This window comes from Triticum urartu, chromosome 3A (assembly GCF_056163025.1).
Source record: "Triticum urartu cultivar PI428250 chromosome 3A, HENAU_Tu73, whole genome shotgun sequence".
Taxonomy (NCBI): domain Eukaryota; kingdom Viridiplantae; phylum Streptophyta; class Magnoliopsida; order Poales; family Poaceae; genus Triticum; species Triticum urartu.
In genome coordinates, this window is record NC_141875.1 from 465,970,174 (window position 1) to 465,976,173 (window position 6,000).

The window sequence follows — 6,000 nt, forward strand, 5'->3', positions numbered from 1 at the left end:
GGACGAAGCAACCATCATTTCACTCGTTGTTGAATCCGCTTCTCCCTCATCTTCTTCAACTTAACCACGTGTTGCTTCTGCCATTGTTCTGCCTCATGTGGGACGCGGATCGTCTTGGTAAAGCACTGGCACGTGGGACCGCATGTTAGCAAATCGCCAGGACAACGTCCTCTGAAAATAAGAAACCTCCCCCGCCATCCGCGCGGCAAAATCACCTCCTTTTTACTAATCTCGATTCTATAATTTTTTAGATCAATATAATTGAGATTTGTATAGATAGCACACAGGAGCAAAACCAAGTGGTACGGTTAAGGGCATCCACAATGTGTAGCCAAATGTGAAAATAGCTTTTGGCATCGTGGGAACCATTATGGACGGTGTTGCCAAAGCCAAAAAGATGGAACCTAAGCTCCCTGATTGATTGATTGAAGGAATAGAAAAATGCAACATCTCTCCTCTTTATCCCATGCTTGGACGCATGTAGTACAGTATAGAGCACAAAGTCTACTCCCCTGTCCCTTCTATCACAAATCACAAAGCAGTGAGGCATCAAATCACAAAAGCACGAACGAAGCAACCATCATTTCACTCTTCGCTGACTCCGCTTCTCCATCGTCTTCTTCAGGAAGCCATCTCACCGCATTAGTTATAATAGTACTAGTAAAGGACTTCCTGGATGCAAATAAGGAAGTTGTCTCGAATTGCAGGCGGCACTTGCGAACGACTTACCGTGGTCTCCCTCAATGGTGTTCTCCGTCGAACGCACTTCGCCAAACCACAGAAAAAATATCGTCGACGTCACCGCAATGGGGAAGGAAGTCAAATATAGTTACCACCCCCATTTTTTTGTACACAAGGCCAGTATATCAAAATTACAATTTGCAAAGGGCCACTAACACTAATCGAGGCAAAATTGATGGGGTTAACAACCAAGGACATTAATATCCCCTAAATGCATGCGGAAGTGAGAAGGTTGGTTTGCATGGCGCTGCATTAATCAAGCGATGAGGAGTGAGATGGTTAGCTCTTTGGTCTTTGGAGAAAAAATACGCATTAATTGACACGTGAAACAAGGATTTGTATCGATTAAATCCCGCGAAGGAAACCCCAGCCTTTCTTTTTTAACACTAGTACTCCTAGTACGTACATACTTTTCCTGTTTGGGTCTAGGCCTTGCATTGCCAAACTTCGCCACACATTTTTTCCAAGCTTGCCTAAAGTTTTCAAAATGAGAAGGAGGTACACTTGCGCACGGCTATCGCGGTCGCACCGTACCCTCACACGGTCGCTTCTGCACGCCGCGGTCGCACCGCACCCTCACACGGTCGCTCCTGCACGCCGCAAACCCAACCAAGGGAACGCACCCTCACTGACACGTGCTGTCGCATGGGAACACATCAAACTCAGCCATCCTATCGCTGAGCATAATTTTCGTTCATAGAGTATGTTTATCCAACCGCATGTTGGGGAGTATCCGTACGGCCCATGCGGTGGTCTGTTGGGGAAGAAGAAGAGGTGAGGAAGAAGGAAAGGAGGGTTAGGAGACGTAGGATATTCATCCAACCGCCTGAAATGGTAGACTGACCCAAGTCAGGGGACTTGCATAAAAATATATGTTTTTACACAGCAAAAGATCCATAAAAACAACAACATAAAGAAAAACTATCACTGCTCACGAAAAGAGACGACCTCATCGTCTTTGGCTACCGGCGCGAACCAGCCGTCGCTGCCGACGTGTGTCTCCGCACCGTGGTTGTCCTCGGCCTCCAGCTACTCGTTCAAGCGGAGCGTGCGGGCGCTCTGCACGGATGAGAGCACAGCCCGGTTCAAGTCGAGGACGTCCGGTTTCGCCTGCAGGAGGGCCTCGATGGCAGCGGCATCCGCGTGCTCCGCGTCGAGTCGAGCCTCCGCCGCCCGGTTCAAGTCCGGGACGTCCGGTTCCGCCTGCAGGAGGGCGTCAATGAGAGCGGCATCCGTGCGCTCTGCGTCGAGTCGAGCCTCTGCCGCCCGGTTCAAGTCCAGGACGTCTGGTTCCGCCTGTAGGAGGGCCTCGATGGCAGCGGCATCCGCGCGCTCTGCCTCAAGTTGAGCCTCCGCCGCCTGGTTCACATCCACGACATCTGGTTCCGCCTGCAGGAGAGCCTCGATGGCAGCGTCATGCGCGCGCTCCGCGTCGAGTTGAGCCTCTGCCTCCCGGTCCTCCTTTAGTATCGCCATGTTGAACTGCTGGTCCGCCTGCACCATGGGGGACTCGGACGCCGGCACGAAGTCGACGTCCATCGTCTCATACCCATCGGGGGCCTTCTGCGCCGCGACCTCCCCCATGAACATTGGTTCGGCTTCCTCCTCCTCGTGGCTTGGCTCCAGAGAACTCGGGGATTGGCCCGCCACAAAGTGAGCTTGGGAACGGAGGTCTGTGGTGCTGACCGCCGCCGCGATTTCTGCACGGCGCTCCGGCGTCAGCATCTTGTAGTAAGTGACCTTGCGGCGCACCATGGCTTTCCGGCGAACTAGGGGACGCTTGATGCGGGCTAGGGGATTGAAAGGTGGGGGAATGGGCTGGAGATTTGGTGTGGTTTTAGGGCAGTGGCTGGCGTAGGCCGAGCAGCGAAGGTTCTGGTGTGAATAGTGGTTCCGGTGACGACCGGTCAATCGGTTTTGACTATACATCGCTCTTGTCGCGTTCGCGTTGCAGCCGGACACGCTGGACCCTCCACGTCGCTCACCGAATGGAACACGCTTCGTCTTGCATTTTCGCTCGCTTGTGGGACCGCAGTTGAGAGCAAACCGACATCCCTTCCCCTCCCCCGCCCGCGTCATTTATTAATATTGAAGGAAAGACGAAAGATACCTTAAAATATAGGATTGATTTGACACACCTGGGTATCAGAAAGGATTTGCGGGTGCAAGATGAAGGTAAACCATGGGATATGGCACCAGCTGTGTACGTCTTGGACAAGGTAAAAAGAAAAGAATTCTACGAGGTCCTGTCACGTGTGATATTCCCACATGGATTTGCTTCCAACCCTGAAAGGAGAGTCAGTGCAGATGGAAACAAGGTACAAGGGTTGAAAACTCATGACTGCCACATCCTACTTCAAAGGGTTTTACCTGTTATCCTTAGAGGATTGGGCCGCCCTGACTTATACAGAGTAGTTGCAGAGTTGGGACATTCTTCAGGGAACTCTGCAGTAGGAATATCAGGATAGATGCTTTGGAGCGTCTTAGAGACAAGATACCAACTATTCTATGCGACCTTGAGAAGATATATCCTCCAGCCTTCTTTGATGTGATGGTGCATTTGGCTGTTCATCTACCTGATGAGGCACTACTTAGAGGTCCAGTACAGTATGGCTGGATGTACCCTATTGAAAGGCGGCTAGGCACTTTCAAGGGCTATGTTAGGAATAGAGCTAGACCCGAGGGTTCCATTGCAGAGGCCTACATTGCTACAGAAGCGTTGACATTCTGCTCAAAATACATTGAAACAGCTGATCGGCTTAGCAAAAGAGGTGGGTGAAGACAAAGCGAGGAAACTGCTACGCTGGACCCGCCTAGCCTTGGTCATCGTGGCTCACGTCATCTGAACCTCGCGAGGTGAGGCTTGCATAGAAATCTCCGCCCCTTGGGAGCCAGCCTGAGGTGGCCGCTCCTGCTGGAGGTCTTGGTGCCGTCCGCCTCGCGAGGCTTGGCCCCTCGTGAGGGTCTTGAGTTGTTGTCGCTAAAGGTGGGTCGTACCAGACCGTAGATGGAGCCACGCCGTGGGCCGCAGGCAGGCAAGTCTGGGTACCCCCGTTCCCAGAACACCAACAATTACGAAAGTCAGTTTTCGGCTTTCTCCACTGAGGAACTTAACCGGGCTAGGCAGAAGTACAATCGCAGTGGTTCTCCCTTTAAATTCTTAGCCGAACGTGCGGAACGTAAGAAGGTAAGCACAGGAGCCGGGCAACCCAACTATTGACCTAAGACATAATTCGGAACCGATTCATATAATGCAATATCCCAGGCGCCGAACACATAGAGAAAAATAGTGCCGGACTTGATGCATAGGGCGAGTATTACGATCGAGCCCCTGATCTATTAGCCAATTGCATCCTAGAAAATGTGCACCGAACTAGTTTATGATGATGTCGAAGAGCAGAAAAAGGGTGCAATATAAATGTCGGCGAGAGGACCGTAAAAGGTGTTCTTTATTTCCAATGAGGTCATGATGTCTAGCCATACAATTCGGACTGCCGAAGCATCTGTTTACAGGTACTTTGTAAGAAAGAGAAAAGGGTTTGACAAATGAAATGTTTACATAGGGCCTTGATGCATGGGTTTATGCCCCTAGTGTGCCCTGCTGCACGTCTGCGCCTTCGCTTCTGTTGGGAGGACGAACTCTGTGGAGAGGGTGAGACTCGTTCGACGGGCCCTTTACAAAGAGTCTTGAGAAGTCACCATGCTATTCTAGCTTAATGCCGGATAGGTCCTAAATGGTACTGTTCGACATCCGAAGACATATGTGACCATAGCTCGGTCAAGCCGATCACTTGGTGTTTAGTTGAATTAGACCCCCAGCTGCCCATGGTATTTTGGGTGTGAAGTTGTGCTGACGAGGCACGTGGTGTGCGATTGGGATGGGCATCCTGTAGGGGCATATCCCTATTTACGTCGAGCGTAGGGAGGCTCCCTGAACGGGGACAGGGCTCAGGCCCGTTTACTAACCTCTCGTGCCTTGACGATGGGCTGGTACTTTGGCCTCTCGACGCCGGTTTGTTCTTCAGCTACCAGAGCTGCTGTGTGTTCCTTGGTCCGGAGTGAGCGCTCCATATTGCCATTGACCATGATGACGCCCTTGGGTCCGGGCATCTTTAACTTAGGTATGCATAGTGGGGGACAACGTTGAAACGAGCGAACGATGTTCGGCCCAAGAGTGCGTGATAGACGCTACGAAATGGGACAATGTCGAAGATCAAGTCGTCACTGCGAAAGTTGTCCGGCGAGCCGAGCACTACTTCCAACGTCAGGGTGCCCGAGCAGTGGGCCTCCACACTTGGGATTAGCCCTTTAAAGGTAGTATTATTGGGTTGATCCTTGACAGGTCAATACACATTTTCCTCACTGTGTGTAAGTAAATCAGATTGAGGCTACTGCCTCTGTCCATGAGGACTCTAGTGAGGTGGTACCCATCGATAATGGGGTCAAGAACCAGGGCCGCCGACCCTCTGTGACGGATACTGGTCAGATGGTCCCTCCGACCGATGGTGATCGGGCATGCCGACCATGGGTTAAATTTTGGGGCTACAGGCTCTACGGCGTAGACGTCCTGAAGTGCATGTTTCCTCTCCTTCTTGGGTATATTGGTGGAGTAGATCATATTCACCATCTTTACCTCAGGAGGGAATTGTTTCTGTCCCCCGATGCTAGGCCTGCGAGGTTCTACATCGTCCTCGCTGTGGGGGCTTTTGCCTGTGTCCTCGGCTCTGAGCTTGCCGGCCTGTTTGATCACCTGCTACCTCTTGAGCATGCGTTGGTTTTCCCTTGAAGAGGAAAGGGTGATGCAACAAAGTAGCGCAAGTATTTCTCTCAGTTTTTGAGAACCAAGGTATCAATCCAGTAGGAGACAACGCACAAGTCACCTAGTACTCGCACAAACAATCAAGAACCTTGTAACCAACGCGATAAAGGGGTTCTCAATCCCTTGACGGTCACTCACAAAAGTGAGGTCTAATAAAGATAGTAAAGTAAATATTTTTGGTTTTTTTTGTTGTATAGATTGTAAAGTAAAGATTGCAAAATAAAAGAACGACGATAGAAATTGGCAATTTAATGGGAAACTAATATGATGTAAAATAGACCCAGGGGCCATAGGTTTCACTAGTGGCTTCTCTCAAGACAGCATGTATTACGATGGGTGAACAAATTACTGTCGAGCGATTGATAGAAAAGCGCATAGTTATGAAGATATCTAAGGCAATGATCATGAATATAGGCATCACATCCGTGTCAAGTAGACCG